Source organism: Osmerus eperlanus, chromosome 13, assembly GCF_963692335.1.
Source record: "Osmerus eperlanus chromosome 13, fOsmEpe2.1, whole genome shotgun sequence".
Lineage (NCBI taxonomy): Eukaryota > Metazoa > Chordata > Actinopteri > Osmeriformes > Osmeridae > Osmerus > Osmerus eperlanus.
In genome coordinates this window covers 12,167,175-12,183,579 of record NC_085030.1, presented here as the reverse complement: position 1 = coordinate 12,183,579, position 16,405 = coordinate 12,167,175, and positions in this window count along the sequence as shown.

Below are 16,405 nucleotides of genomic sequence, written 5' to 3'. Positions count from 1 at the left end.
GCATATGTCACCCATAACCCTAGGTAGAGAGGCCAACCTCACATTTGGGGGGAAAGAGTCCACTTTAGAACGAGCAGGAAACAATGGCAATGCAGCCCCATGCCCCCAGGGCAGGCAGTTCCTGGTGACTGCCCCCAGTATGTAAAGATATCTTGTCTTCATTTGTAATAGAAAGCCCCAAACACACACCTACAGCCATATGCCCCCTCCCACAGAACACACACTCACACACACATGCTTAAAGCAGTCAACTTACATCCATAAACTAACACACACACACACACACTAAGATATTTTGTTCACACATTTGATATAACATCCCATGGAGGAAATATTTCAGTAAATCTATTAGCCAACAGGAATCAAATACTTTCTGTAACCTTACGATTATACTTCAAACTCCTTCAACTGACCGGGGGTTATTATATATTCTATCAAGAATAATACAAGGTCAAAATTCAGTTTGTTTAGAAAGGGGACTTTCTGTTCAAGGTTAGAAGGTATAAGTGGGTGTTAGAGGGTTACAAGGGCTCTCCACCATGTTAAGTGCTGTCTAATTAGGCTGGAGTGGCCGGGGGAGAAGGGGCCCGGCGTCAGGGGTGGAGAGGTGCACCTACCTGAATTGATACGCACTGTCACCTACACCCCACTAGAGCAAGTTCCATTCCCTCCCCTCCCTCCTCACTCCCCCCCCCCCTTCCCACCCACCCACAACCCCCATTAATCGTTGCTTTTCTCTTGGCCAAAAAGAGGGAGGGGGGGAGTGTCTGTTTTAAATGCCCACAGAGGCAGAACAGAGTCACAGGAAAGTGTCAATCAAGAGGGTAGCCATGCAGTCACCCCAAATTCAGACTTTTTATTTCTCTGCAAATAGGTGCCTTTCTAACCCCACCACCCACCCATCCCCTCCCCTGATCACTCTAAGAGAGTAGGGGGCGGTGAGGGGGGCGGCGAGGGGGGGGGGGGGGGCATCCTCAGAGACCCGAGAAGATAAAATCAAGGAAACCCAATCCTAGCCCATGTGCTTAGGATAAACAGATGTGATTTTTCCTCTCAAAGCAATACAAGATAACCTCTTCCCCTCTCCACCCATCTCCTCCTGCCAGTGATTGCACCTGTACCCTTGCCCCTGTGCCGGGACCACACTAATGTTTCACCTCGTACGCCTCATTACTTTCTATCTCGACTCATGGATTACACCAAAGATGGATAAACTGATCACTTGTAGATTTAATGTCAAATGGCTCTAATGAACGTGTCACACATTTTTTTTTTTACTTGAAGTTATACAACTTTGATCCCTACATTGCAGGCATCCATTTGAACTATACAACCCATTACCAAACGCAAAATGCAAGAAGGCATACTATCAATGTTTCAAATTAACGCAAACAAGGTTCAGATTAGGCTGATAAACCCAAGTGCAGAACAAATGTTCAGAGCTTTTTGGTGTGCTGGATATATTGCTGTGCTTATTTTTGAGACACCCTCTTCAGAAACCTTTTTCATTCCTTATTTTACTGTCTAAGGGACATTACCAGGCTCAGGCTGTGAGGTTTGTATGATAACTTAATCAGGGCTGGGGAGGTCAAGCCCCCCCCGTTGTCTTCAACAATTACCATGAAATTCTTAATGTCCACACAGCCCACATTTAACAGTGTCATCCAGGGGGCATGAGGGCTCTGACTGTGCCCCTCTCCAGCCCCCCTCTCCATCCCCCCTCTCCAGCCCCCCCCCCCCCCCTCGTTTGTCGCTGCACTACCACCCTCCTGGGTCACAGAACACATCGAGGTAGGAGGGTGGATATTTAGGAGTATTTAGGGTGCATTGCAGTTGGGCCCAGGTTGAACCCATGACCTATGTCGCTTGGAAGCGAAGGAAAGCAATTTCCAGGGCAATAAACAGTGTCATGGCAACAGAAAAACGGTCTGTCTAGAATGGATGTGGAAGGCTCTGAATATGGCCCGCGAATGAACAGCTGATTACTATCTGCAATGCTCACATGCAGATGATCAAATCCTCCATATTTCTATATCTATAGTTGATAAAATGGAAATAACCTGTTGATTATTTTCATTACAATAACTTAATGGTTTTCCAAAATAAAGAAGAAAAAAAATGCTAACGTAATCATTATATTGTGAAAAATCTGACTGTGTCATCCATAAGATTTCGGTCTTTGCAAATGTCAAACTCTCATACAGTTTGTAGTCAGTCAGCCAGCCAGACACCCAGTAAGTTTTACCCAGTCAGTCAGTCAGTTTTCCACTGCCTGCCCTGTTGCTGTCCTAATTTCCATTGCATATAATAAAACCTTTCATTTGGATTTCTCCTTTTCGTTGTTGAAGAAAAAAACTTTAAATTCACCATGACGAAAAGTATAAATCAGACATTTAAGTTGGCTTGACTGCATGGCTGCAAGACAATGCCAAGAGGAGAAGAGAAAAAGAGGGGAACGCTATAATGTAAAATAGTTAAAAGCTTATTAGAGCCATTGAGGGGCAGCGTGATTTCCACTTTGTTTCGGAACACCCTGAGCTCGGCCTTTCAAGTAATTGTGAAGGGGGCAATTCAAATCTCTTTGGGTCCATATGAATGAAGGCCTCTTAAAGCTCTTTTATAAGCCAGCAAATTCCCCACAGGCGTATGCCCTTTAGCTCCATTACTGATTTACCCAAAGCATTCATCCCCAGCCTTCTGCTTCTCCTCGCCCATTGTTCTCTCCCCAGCCTCCCCAGCACCTGACAACTCTAGCACCAGGCTTCTCTTTGCTGCTTCAAAATGTGTAGGCCCAAAGGATTTTTGAATATTGCAATATATCTTTCCCCCCCCCCCTCCACCCCTCCAACCCCCATATCTCATGTTTTTACAGCAATAAAAAGGAAACAGACGAAAAAATATAGAAGAAGGGGAAAAAAAAGATTGATTGATTTTCTTCTTGCAGCCACGGGGTAGAGCAGTGTCGGTAGTGTTAACATCGATGGCTGAATGAGGCGGGTCCTTCTCTGGATAGAAAAGGGGAGGCTTGATCCCATTCTTTCTTTTCCATTCAGATAAAGGAGTGAAGAATTTCCAAGTGGGCCCATTGCCTCTGTACTTAGATTAATTAGGCTTCTTTTTAGAGACCATTCAGGCCATCTCTCAAACAGGGTCTGAGTTACATTCTGTAAAGTTTTTTAGAGCCATTTGCATGTGTTTGTATGGGCTGGGTTAGTATTGAGGAGCACTTGGAGACAGACAGAGGAAAATAAAAACAAAGAGGGAGGGGGAAAATATTCTTTTAATGGGTTTTTCAGTGATCTGTACTGTTTTCTTTGCCCTATTCATGTTAACAGCACTCCAAAAGATAAGTGCTTGGAAAAATACTGAAATCTTGTAAAGAGAGAAGCAGAAACTAGGTCTGGGAGTGCTTTCTGTTGAAATGAGATCATTTTGAACAAAGGCGACTGAGTGTGAGTTTGTGAATATCTGTGGTAGGTCAAGGCTTGAGCGCATTCATAAACTGGCATTGTCTAATTCTGTAATGAAAGCATTCTAACACAAAACAAAAACAGTCATTGTCTTTCAAAGAGGTTCAAAACCTCTTCAGTGCTTGAGGTCACAAACAATTCGATTCCACTGTGAAACAGACACCTGTTACAGAAATGCTTATGCACCTTTCATGTAACCAACAGTCCTCATCACAGCCGAATACGTTTCCCTTTGTTTTCGTTAACACCTCCTGTAATGCCTGTAGTGGGCCTGTGGTTGCCAGACCCAAATACACAATCTATTTTAGTACTTGATGAATACTTACATAATCAGTTAGTTATATCTCGCTGTGTACCATATACTGACCTTGTCCAACATGTCTGAATACTAATGCGGAGGACCCAAAAGATGAGTTACTGCGAGGAGTCAATATGAGCTCTGGTGCACACCACCAAAACACGATGGGCACGCGAGACAACCACGGATCAGTCTTTCTCCATGAGCGCAGAGCTTCCTCTCTTCCCACACCCCCACAACCCCCTGCACCCCCGAAAACCATCCCCACACACAGGGCAGACTGAAAAGGGGTATGGGAGTGAGGGGTGGAGGGGGGGGGGGTTTGGAGGGGTCAAGACAACAGTGGGGCTGTGTGCAGGTTGGGGAGTTGGAGGTCGGAGGCTGTGGGGAGAGAGGGAGGCCCTCCTCACTAGCCAACAAAGCGCGGGCCTGGATTTGGGGTCCGGGTGTTAGTAAGGGGATTTGGGGAGTGTGGAGCCTGCTTAATACCGAGCGACGATTAAGGACACAATGGGAGCCTGAATGAGGCGGCGTGAATGGCAGCCGTGTGTCCTCGATCACGTCAGGGTCTTAGAGCCCGGGCAGGGCAGGGGTGGGGTGGGCATGTGTGTGGGGCGGGGGGATTCTGGATTAGGGAAACTGTCTGGGATGAAGGTGTGGGTGAGAGAGAAGGAGGGAGAGAGATCAGGATAAACAGGATAGTTCCTTGTTTTTGGATGTTGGATGTTTTGTAAGCATGGTTCTGAAGTGAAGGGATGACTACCCAACTCCACCTATCCAAGGTGGAGATATATTTAGCAAGAGTTGGTTACATATGTTTGAAAACCTCAAGGAGTTTGGAAAGGCTTTGTCAAAAGGATTCACTAATATATATTTTGATTGATCCATTGATTTACTCAAATAACACTTTAAAACCAGGTGCTAGCAGTTCCAGCAAAAGATAACTCTCTAGAACCTTTAACATTATCTTTCCATTTATTTGATGAGAAAGATTGGCCAAGGGGAAATGATGTCGTTGCTGCACATTTATTTGCACTGGTAGATAATGGAGTGTGTGTAGCACCTGCCTTTGTGGTTCACACTGACGTACGGCTGCATTGATAGCCAGAGTCCTGATGCCATCTAATTTTCTGTGGTAAGTCAGAAATTGTGAGGGAATAATACATCTGCAAGTGTATGAAAGGTGGAACCCAGCTCTCGACTGTGATCCTATATCCTTTTCGTCTAATGAAATTAGCATAGCGAGCCTTGGAAAACAGGAACTTTGAGAGTGTCACATTTGTTTCCCCAAATGTGCATATTTTTATTTTTATCAAGAGCATCTTGTTGATGTGGTTTTTGTTCTGGGGACAAAACCTTCATGAATTCTGTGGAACAAGAACATGTTGCTCTGTTTTCTAGTCTACACTAAAGTACTGCAACAATGCACAGTGATAGCTTTACCTCCAGGAAAGAAGCCAGTACAAAGAATGGTGGAGGGGTCTTGAATGACAACAGTGTATTACAGATTTGCAAAACAAGGAGGTCGCCTGTGGACATCAAACCTTCCTGGTTTCTCCAGCCCTTTGCTGCGTTTGACAACATCTTCCCTGCTTCACCTTTGTGCCCAGCCCTCACCCTTTACTGCTCCTTGGGGAACCGGGCGGTCATGTGCGTTTGAACCCTGCTTCCCCTTCGACCACAATGCAAGCCCACCCGAGGCCCCTCTCCATTTCCTCGCTGGGGCGAGTGCGTCCACACAAAGGTCATAGAGGGCAGCCCAAAGTGGAAGACAAAGCTTTGAAAAGCTTCGGCACTTGAAGATCGCCTGACAGAACTGCTACTGGTCAAGCCCACATGCACACACACACACACACGTACGAACATGTGCACGGATACACACACATGTAGCCAAAGATAGTGTGTGTGTGATAGACATACACATAAGAAGAAACACAGCTACACACACACAGAAGAAGTCAAAGTCTTGTCAGATTTGCCCACCCTCACTCACATCAAGCCCTGGAGCGGTGGCTTCCTTTGCTCTTATGTTCATCTTCAAATACAAAGAGACATTCTCTGCAGACTTGGACTGTCTGCGTGAGAGTGTGTCTGCGTGTAAGCCAGCGTTTGTGTGTGCATATCTCTGCATTTCAAAATACCTGGATTTACAATCAACACCGCAGCGATGAACACAAAAACAAAGCAAATATCGCCTTGTCATTACATTCTACAGTTTGTTATGAAAGTACAATCTTATGTGCTACATCTTTAGGGTTTTTTGTGACACAAAAAAAAGAGGACCCCCCCCTCACCCCCACCGCTTTCCACCTCCCAGCTCCTCGGGGTCAGAGTTCACTTCAACAACTGGCAGCAGTCACGGTTCTGTGACAGCTACTGTTGGGGTGGTATCGCCTTTCTCTCTGAGCCGAGGTGTCTTTGAGGACGATGCAAGAATCTGATTTGTGGTAAAGGCTTATGGCTTTTGATGTACTAAATGGGGTTATACATCCCATGCAATTCTTCTCACATGACTACAAGTTAGCAAAGGGAGATTGTATACCCACGCACAGACACACTCCACCATGAGGACTAAGCATCACCTGTGGCGGTGACTTCTAAAACCCCAGCTCATCTGCTCCCTCTTAGAGGCGGGGGGCATCTGGTGTGGGTAGGGTATGGAAGGGGTGGGGCACTGGGGCAGAAAAGGGGGTAATAGTTAGGGGAGAAGGTGAAGGGGGGGGGTGAAGTGTGCCGCATGGCAGCCAAAAGACTCCCTTGAAAGGGCAGAGCAGGAGATCAATGCGAGCCCTCTCGCAAAATCCCATTAGAGTCCCAAAAAGCCACTTGTTGCCTTGGCTTAGACCTCCGCCAGCCAGCCTTCCCCCAGGCTACATCTCTCTCTTTGTGCACCTTGTCTTTTTCTTAGATTTTATCACATTAGTTCCAGGGTAAGCTGGAAATCGGCTATAATTGCGAGCTCTGTGATGCTGGACGGGACAGAAGAGAGGAGGGGGCAATAGGGCAAACTGGGGATGGATGGAGGGGAGGGATAGAGGGGAGGGATAGAGGGCCTGTCCGGTCAAAGAAGAGGATTTTTGTTCTTGATGCTTATAAAAAAAAAAGAAGGCATTGAGACAGCACGTGATACTTAATCTCAAAGATTCCTTTGGTGCGATACGCCTACTGTGGGTTTCAAGAGAAAACGGTTGGGGAGGGAACGAGGGGCAGACATGGGGGATGGAAAGAACAATGTAGAAAAGGGGGCAACACAAATATATATCTAAAAAATTACAAGTCATTCTGTATAGTGGGCTACTTCATATGACAAATGGGATGCACTTTCCTATAACAAGACCGGGATAAAGACTCCATTCAGACACGCAAATCCTTCACCACAGCATCCTGTCAATTAGTAGGTGAATCGGACGCATCCCTCAGTGGAGATGAATGTGAAAAGAGACCCAAGACAGATCTGAAGAGGCGGACGCATGCATGCGCCATGCTTCAGCTGTCAGCCCAACCGCACCCCGGCTCCTAAGAGCACCGCTCGGATAAATGATCAACTCCACTCCCTCGGCCCCCCCTTTCTTATTCGCGGATGAAGGGGGAGGTCCAGCCACCCAGCCACCCACTCCAACTTTGACGTAGTGGTCTCCGTGGTGGGTCGGGGCTTCCTGTAGGTATTATCGGCCTGGATCATTGATCAATGCCCGAGTGGAGTGAGCAGGGCAGGCCCTGAGCATCCATCACTGGAGCTGTGGAGCTGTCAAGGCTGCAGATAGGCTTTCGCTATCTGCTTGACAATAGAATGATTAACCAGGCCTGCTGATAGTCCATCAGCCCAGCTGAGCACCCCTCTCTACTCTTTCACTCACTCATACAGTAGATGGGATCAGGTCAGTTGGCGGTGGGGTGGGGGCTGGTGGTGATGGTTGTGGGTGGTGAGGAGGTTTGAAGGGTCAGTGAGTCAGGGAAAGGCAAAGCGACATATTAGATGATATTTCACTCTTTTATCTGTCAAAATGTACTGCACTAGTCCTTGAATAAGTGTGCTTGTGTTACGGTGATGGTTTGGCTCTAGTTAAAATGTGGTCTTGGTCAAACCGTCCACAAAATGTCCAGCAAGAGGGGACAACCAGGTTCGATCACCACCAGTAAGTTACAATGCTACCAATTGGGGGTCGATCTCTCATTCAAAGTAGCTTCCACTGCTTTAGAACAGCAATGAAAGAAGGAAGATTGTAAACCAACAGGGGGTCAAGGGCACGAAACGGAGAGACTAAAAAATAAGGCCCTTTTCTCCTCTGGAACAATTACAAACTCTTCTCAACAATCGGATTGTGTTTACAGCATGAACTGTTGAACCCGAGCTTTCACCTTTTGTGTTCGGTACACACTCAGAATAAATCTTTATTGTAGGGACACAATGTTACGTTTTTGGGGTGTTGGAGAAAGGAGTTGCTGAATCTTCTCAAAGGACATCTTCTAGTCAGAGAGAGAAATGATTCATGTGAGAGTGATAATACAATAATTCAAATAATGCACTATTATTGTGGATATACATACCCAGCCACATCACCCCAATCCATAAATCTGCACCCCACAATCATTCGTTACTCACCAAAAACCCAATTCTAGGATTCTCAATTCCTTGAAAAAGTTTGTATCTGATGTTAAACTCAGATGTGGGGACGCTTTAGAAGAAGTCCACCAGGCTGTGGGCAGCCTGTCAGGAGAGACGTGTATACTAATTGGATTGTGAAAGTCTTGGATAGGCAGGACTTCCCTGCGAGGCCAGCCATTCATCCAGATATGTAACCTGACCTGAGTGTATTATTAGGCCGGGACGCAAGGTCCTTGTTAAGGGTTGGCCACTGTGGTGCCACCTTCAAACCAAGTCTATTGTCAGCGACTTTAGAAGCAAAGATTATGTGGTCAGGTTAAAAACAAGAGAAAGGACGCGACCACCACTCCTCCCTCTTCTCCTCCTCCTTCTCCTCCTCCACCCCACTCCCCCCTAGCTCCTTACAAACTCCCTTAAATGCTCTCTATACAACGGCGGGATATGGTTTTCGGCATTAGGGAGCACTTGAGTGAACCCCTCAGGTTGCCACGGTCACCTGGTGCCTCTGCCACCCAGCGGGCCTCGCTTTCATCTTTTGTGGCTGAGTGAGGAAGGGGCGGGGCATCTGCCAGGCAGCTGGTAAAGGAGGTCGGTTCCCAACGCTCCCACCCTCTAACCCTCCCGCCTCTGCCGGCTAGTCCCGCCCACCCTACCTACAAACCTCACAATCCCCCCCACCCACACAAACACACACTTACCTAGTAACTAGAAAAAACATTGACAGTTCCTTCCACTAAATAACTGTCAAACAGTCCCCCCCCCCAGTGTTTACTTTGCATGTCTAACCTCCTTGCCTCATCCTCAGTCTTTACCCATCCAAAACCCACAACCCATCGCCTCTGGAATAAGGGATTCCTTTCATTTGGCCTACCACCCCAGCCTACCACCCCAGCCTAACACCCTTGTCTACCACCCCAGCCTACCACCCCAGCCTAACACACCAGCCTACCACACCAGCCTACCACACCAGCCAACCGCCCAGGCAAACCACCACCTGCCTACCAAACCTGCATAACACCCAAGGCCATCGCTCAAGCCTACCACCCTAGCCTGCCATCCCAGCCAACCAAACCTGCCTACCGCCCCAGCATAGCACCCCATATCAAATCTTCATTTGCCAACCAAACGGGCCAACCACTCTGGCCTACCTCCCCAGCCAACCACCTTTTTTAACACATTTTCCACATTTGTAATATTCCAGCACATCACTCTGTAGATGTACACCACATAATTGTATACTTCATGTAGAAACAACACTGACTTGTACAACACTGTTAGGAAGTCAACATTCCAATATCACATAAGCTCCTTGATATGACCCAGCCAGGCTCCTGCATCAACGTTGTAAGCCACCCCCCCCCCCCCCCTGCACACACACAATCTCTCTCCTCTGTGCAGTGAGGTGTGAGAGCAGAGAAGGGCACAGGGATTGTGCCGAACACTTTTTTTTATTGGATAAGTGGAGCAGGCCTTTGTGCCTTTGAGTCTGCAGATAGCCTGTTGGGCTCTTAATCACCTCTCCTTCTCTCCTTTTCTCTCCCTCTCCCTTTCTCCCTCTCTCTCTGAGGTGAGCCGTGTTCAGAGGAAAGGGGATAAAGAAGACGGCGCCATTGAAAGAGCTGTTGATCTAGGCCCTTCATTGTCCACGCCACTGGGGTCCAGGCAAGCAAGGTAAACAAATGGCAAACAAAAGGCGGTGCTTCACAGCAAAGCGGCCTCCATGGGGGGGCTCTCTTAGAACGTGACCGAGCCCCTCCCCTTACCATGCTTCTCCTCGGTCGCCATTAGCTATGCACTGTGCTCACCTATACCATACCCCCCCACACACACACACACACACACGCACAGACACATGAGAGAGAACGCACAGATGCGCACATGCATGCAGGAGAACACTGTTGTGCATATGCAAACACGTGTGCACACACACACACACACACACACGTTATACACACTCCACAGCACCCCTGCAGGACACAAGAGGGCCATGGAAGAGACGGCGGTTAGGAGCATGTCACACTTAACCTAACACTGACACTTTGAAACGGGGAGAACAGTTGAAAAGAAAATGGTTTTATGGTAATGAAAGAAAAGTTGACGGTGAGAGACTGCAGTGTGAGGCTTGGATCTGTTTCCGTTCTTTGCGGGGCACGCTTGGTTTTGGCATAAATACGTAACTGGGAAAATCTGTTACTGAACTCAGGGCTCCGGTCTCTTGCACCTGTTGATAGATTTGTGGAGCTTCGTGTTCGTACTGCCCTACCTCAGCAACATCTTACATTTACATTTACATTTAGTCATTTAGCAGACGCTCTTATCCAGAGCGACTTATAGTAAGTACAGGGACATTCCCCCGAGGTAAGTAGGGGTGAAGTGCCTTGCCCAAGGACACAACGTCATTTTGCACGGCCCGGGAATCGAACTGGCAACCTTCAGATTACTAGCCCGATTCCCTAACCGCTCAGCCACCTGACTCCTCTTCTCCCATTCATTTCTAATTTCGGTGTCATTCATAATGCCAGAAAATCAAAGAATTGTGTCATCATTATTGGTTCATATTGTTACCATTAAATTACCACAGCAAGTAACAATACACCAGAGAGAACCTATTTGACCTGATACATAGATCCATCTAACACACTGCCATCTGCTGCCAGAACACATCAATACTTGCTGCTCCAGAAGTCCTCCTGGCTTTTCCACTGTCTGGGTCCATTTAAATAGATGTCATGGATTTGATATGGGGCTATTAAAGCTGTTTATCATGTGAGCTTATGTATATAAAGCCCAATCTGGCGTATGTAAATGGGAATTTAGATATCCAGCAAGTTTCATACCTGGTTAACTGCTATTCAAAAGCTATGGCAAACTGGTAAGAAGTGGAAGAGCGAATGAAAAGCCGAGCAAAGAGGAGGCAAAAGAAGCGAAACATGGATATTAGGGCGACGGCGCCATCTTTTACGTCGAGAGAAAGCCCTTCCCCAGATGGCGGCGCAGAATTTGTCGGCAAAAAGGCTTTCACTGTTGCCACAAAGAAATCTAATTGAGAACAAACTGTCATTGAATGAGAGGGGGACCATGACAGTGAGCTGGGGTGGGACGCACTCTTGCTCTCCTATCTCTGCTAAGGAGCAATGGATTGGGGGGTAACAAGACGGGGGTCTCTATGTAGTCTCCCCAGGCCCTCCGGGCCCCTCGTGAGTGACACAAGGGGCCACGGTAGATAACACGCGCAACAGGCCCAGACAAAAGGCTTTCACGGGCCTCTCTGAGAGGACACAGTCCAAACGCAGCCGACTGTCAAGTGTGAAGGAGAGGAGGAGAGGAGGAGAGGAGAGGCTGAATGGACAGATAGAAGGATGGATAGATGGATGGGCTGGAGGTCGGTCTGGGTCTGGAGAGGATCTTTTGAGTCTGGTCGGGCTTGAAGATGAGGCAGCCCCTCGTTAGGGTTATAGCACGATGACACTTGACGCTTCTTTTTTTGTTGTTCTGGTATAACTACTGAAATGTCGCTGGCATCACGTTTCTCTCAATTTCTCTTCAGTTTGAGCACATCCGAGAAGGGGAATCAGAGGAGAATGAACATCTAAATGATGTACTTTGTACTGAGAATTCTAGTTCTCAGGGAAACACTTGTGCTTTTCAGCACTTATGCTGCATCTGATTAACTTGTGTTTTATTATGTAAATATGTTTACTAAATCTTCATCAGATTGGTGTTTGTGCATACAGTATAGACCAACAGAAATTAACTGCCTTTAAAAGGACAGCAATACATGCCTGCAACACACAACACAACTCATTTACCTCCATCGACAAAAGAAGGACAAAAGGACTGAAAACAGAGAGAAAGAGAGGTGGGAGAGAGAGAGAGAGAGAAAGAAAGTGAAAGAAAGAAAGAATTAAGTCAAACTACTAAATTATACTCTCAACTCATCTGAGATTCTGTTGCTTTAAATGCACCATCAATCATCACAGTTCTGGAATCCAAAACGGTTCTGAACTCATCAATCACAACCCAACTTTGGTTGTGCATTTTTGTCTTAATTGTGGACACTTAAAGAATGGCATGAGAATAGTCCATTTTTCTCAGTTCCTTCCCACACACACCCTCTTACAAATAGAGAATGTATAGATGTCACCTGCTAGTTATACTGGGTCAATTGTTTATCTGCTGTTTTCGCAGCCGTGCCACACAGACAACCACGTGACAGTCCACTTCACGTAGATCCTAACATCTCTGGAACTGTGTAGGTGACAACAAACTGGAGCCGGGACTGATGCAGGTGACATCTTAACGTTCTCTATCTGTACGGTTGCACATCCTCTCGGAAGACTGCGTCACACTACCCATCCACGAGGCCTGGAGTTTCCGCGTAGAAACGGCGACAGTAGCTACGTGTCCGGGTGTGTTCGAGGGTACTGCGTCATCCTACGGGGTGTGAGGGCCTGCAACGGGTGTGTGTGGAGGTGGAGGTGGGGGGGAGCAGGGGACTCCTATTAGATTCTGTTTTGTATAAACAACGGCATCACGCACCCCCTTTATGGGGCTGCCGTCGCTGCCCGCTGGTGATTATTCCTCCTTCTAAGTCCACCCATCTGTCCCCGTTTATCTGGCCTGAGCCTCTTTCACAGTCCCCCCCCCCCCCCCCCCCCCCCATTCTGACAGGAGCCTGCAGCCTCACAGAAAGAAGAAGAGGAGGGAGCTGGTTGGGGGGGGGGGGATGGCTTCGTCTAACTGCACCCCCCATACCGTGCCTACCCCATACACCCCCCCACGCCCAGCCCCGCCCGTACCGAGCACCCCGCAACCCCTGATTGTGCCCTTCCAGACCAAAGCACTCTTCTATAGCTTTTTGATAGGCTTTCAATCCCCCGCGCCACTGACAAGCTTTTTCTTTTGGAGGAGGAGCGAGGAGAAGTTGTGTTGTCCCCCCACTCCCCTCTCCCCACCTCCCTTCTGTGTGTTGGGGTCTGTCGTGGGGGTTAGGAGATTTAGGGGCTGTGAGGGAGGGAGGGGAAGTGCAGAGGTGATTTTTGTTAGTGGGCAGGGCAAGGGAGGGCGGTGCAGGAGTTGTGAGGTGGAGGAAGGGGGGACGGGGGGGAGGAGGTGGAGGAGCCTGCGGTGGTAGGAAAGGAAAAACTGCAGCAGATGGGCCTGATTGTGCTCTCTACGCAAATTAAGGAGCGAGACATCTGCAGCGAGGAGAGGCATACTGGTGGTCCAAGGCAATTAAGGTGGGGGGGTGGAGTGTTGGTGGACTGTGGTGGTTTCGGGGCTGGGGGAGTGGGGGCAAGAGAGAGAGAGACAGAGAGACAGAGAGAGAGACAGAGAGACAGAGGGAGCAGAGGGAGCAGAGGGAGAGAGAGAGAGAGAGAGAGAGAGAGAGGGAGAGAGAGAGAGAGAGAGAGAGAGAGAGAGAGAGAGAGAGAGAGAGAGAGAGAGAGAGAGAGAGAGAGACAGAGGGAGCAGAGGACAGTCCTGCCCCTGACAGTGCATTGAGATGAAGTCAGGCTCACATTACAATGAGGGACGGTTACAATAGGGGGAGCCGTCGAGGTGGAGATGGGCTTAGCTGGGTTGCGGGGGAGGGGAAGGGCGGGGGGGGAGTGAAGATTAATGTACGGGAGCAGCCAGCGACAACACACTCTGTCCAGCAGCCAATGTGAGTGATGCACAGGAGGAAGGGAGGGAGGGTGGGAGTCTCAGTGTGGCTGTTGGTGGTGAGGGACTAAAGGCTCGGTCTGAGTTATAAAGTGTGTCCTTTTCTCTTCTCCACCTCCTCCTCCTCCTCCTCATCTCCTTCCCCATTTGAACCCGGGGGTCATTTACAGAGGTTGACAGCTTAGACGTGCAGCGTGGTGGATTTAATGCAAGGCATTTCTTTCTCTACTTCTTCTCCTCTACCCCCCACACCCCCCCACACCCCCCCCCCCCCCCCTTTCTGCCCCAGAGAGGTGACGTGACAAAGCGAGGTCATCCCTGGGATAATTCCTCCTTTAACGTAGCTTTTATTTATTGATTCGGTGCTGTGGGGGATTTTTGGGGAAGGAGAAGAATGCTTCCATGGGTGTTTACTAGGTCCCGGCTCTCTGGGGATGTGTGTGTGTGTGTGTGCAACAATGCAACCCACATCACCAGATTTGCATAACTCGCTCTTAATCAGAAAACAGCACTTAGTTGTTTCTAATTACTGGAGCAACTAACTGGCAGTAATTGTTGTGAAAGTGGTACCCTGTACTAATGCCATACACTAGAGACTAATTATACTCTCGTTGTCTGATATGACTGACGCCGTCTGACAATGGGGTCCAGACACACACACACACTGACGTGTAGATGTATGTATGCCTACTGCATGTTGTGTGAGGGACTGAGGATCAGGAAAGTTAGGTAAGCTAGTTTTGAAGGGGTTAGGGGTTGTGTCTAACAATAAGTTTAAGATTTAGTTTGTGTAGAGAAATGACAAATTAAAGGATGGCATCTGAGAATAAGATTATTCTATTCCATCCAAACATGCCCAAATCAATGTATTCTAAGATCAATGAGCCAGATTACAGGGTTGCTGTGCTTTCTCTACGGGGTTAACCAATCAGTGGTCTTAAATCTAGCACAAGAGCCAATACCACAATACCATTAGCAAAACATTTCAGTAAATACATGTTTTTGTAGCTATGCATATTCTACACCAGCTACTTCACGTTTTTTCCCAGATTTCATGAGTCAAACATTACACGTTGGTTCATAGCTTCCAACAGCCCTGATGAGCCAGCATCTTGTTTCCCCACAAGTGAGGTCAAGGCGGATAATGACAAACTTGTTTTTTATGATGACGCTTTGGGGTTATGGCCTTAATTGCCCAGCCAAAGGACATGGTGGTTACGTTAGTCATCTGGGAGGTTCTCAGCGTTTGAGTGGGTAAACACCACAATAAAAAAAGCCCAATTACTCCGGAACGTACTGTGAATCCCTCAGAGATTCTGGCATCCCGGTTCAGTCTGACACCAGATCCTGCTTACGGTGCTAATCCTGTGGTTTCTACAACTTGTCAAGAGCAACTCCTCTCCCACCGGGTCAGACCATTGATTGGGTCAGACACCTCAAGTGTGAGACACTCTGAGCCGCAGAAAACAAATGTATAGGGGTGTTGAGGAGAGAATCCCTATCCGATTCAAAGCAACAGGGCTTGCTCTCAATGACAGTGGATGCTCCCCTTTAAAGGACAGGGGAGCGCCTGTTCTGAGCTCCTGGGTGCTTAGTGATAGGCTTAATGAATCCTTGTGGGATCTTTTCACACCAGCACTTTCTAGTCAGGGGAGGCTTTGACAGGCCGTGTTTGTTCATCAAGGAGGGCAGAGATGATTCACCAGCCTGTATTGTGTCATCATCAACCGCTCCCCTCTCATTTCCACTTAAGTCTGGGAGATAATGCCGTGAACAAGCACTAGAGGTGTGAGCGAGAGAAAAGCTTGATCCGAAATGGAAAAAGTCCTAACAAGATCAGGGGTTGGCTCTGTAGAGCTTGGGAGTGTTATTAATTAAGTGTTTTCAGAAGGCCTCTCTGAAGGAAGACTTAAGAGTCAGTTTCACACGGTTACATTCTGGCTTGTCAGAACACTTCATTACAGTTACATTCTTTGTCTAGACAAAGTATTCTAGACAGATGTTACATCTGTAACAAAATGTCTTTGTTTAGTCTAGAACCAACCAACCATCCAACCAATTTCCCAGGCAGTGGTTAATTGGGACAAATGTGAGTGAGAGCACTGTGAGTAATTTTGTAGAGTTCACATTTGATACATTTGCACATTTTGCTTGCTGCTAAGACTTGACCAAAAGTTCGTTGAAAAGGTTCGTCTTTGGAGAGGCTTCTTTTCAAGCCTGAGGCTGTTCTCTCTGCTGGCCCTGCAGTAACCGATCAGTCCTATTATTGTTCAGTGGGGTGGATCGGCCATCACAAAACACTGCTTTACACACAAGACCTCTGGTGCAGGGCACACGGTAGGTGACGGACTGGCAGTGAGAATG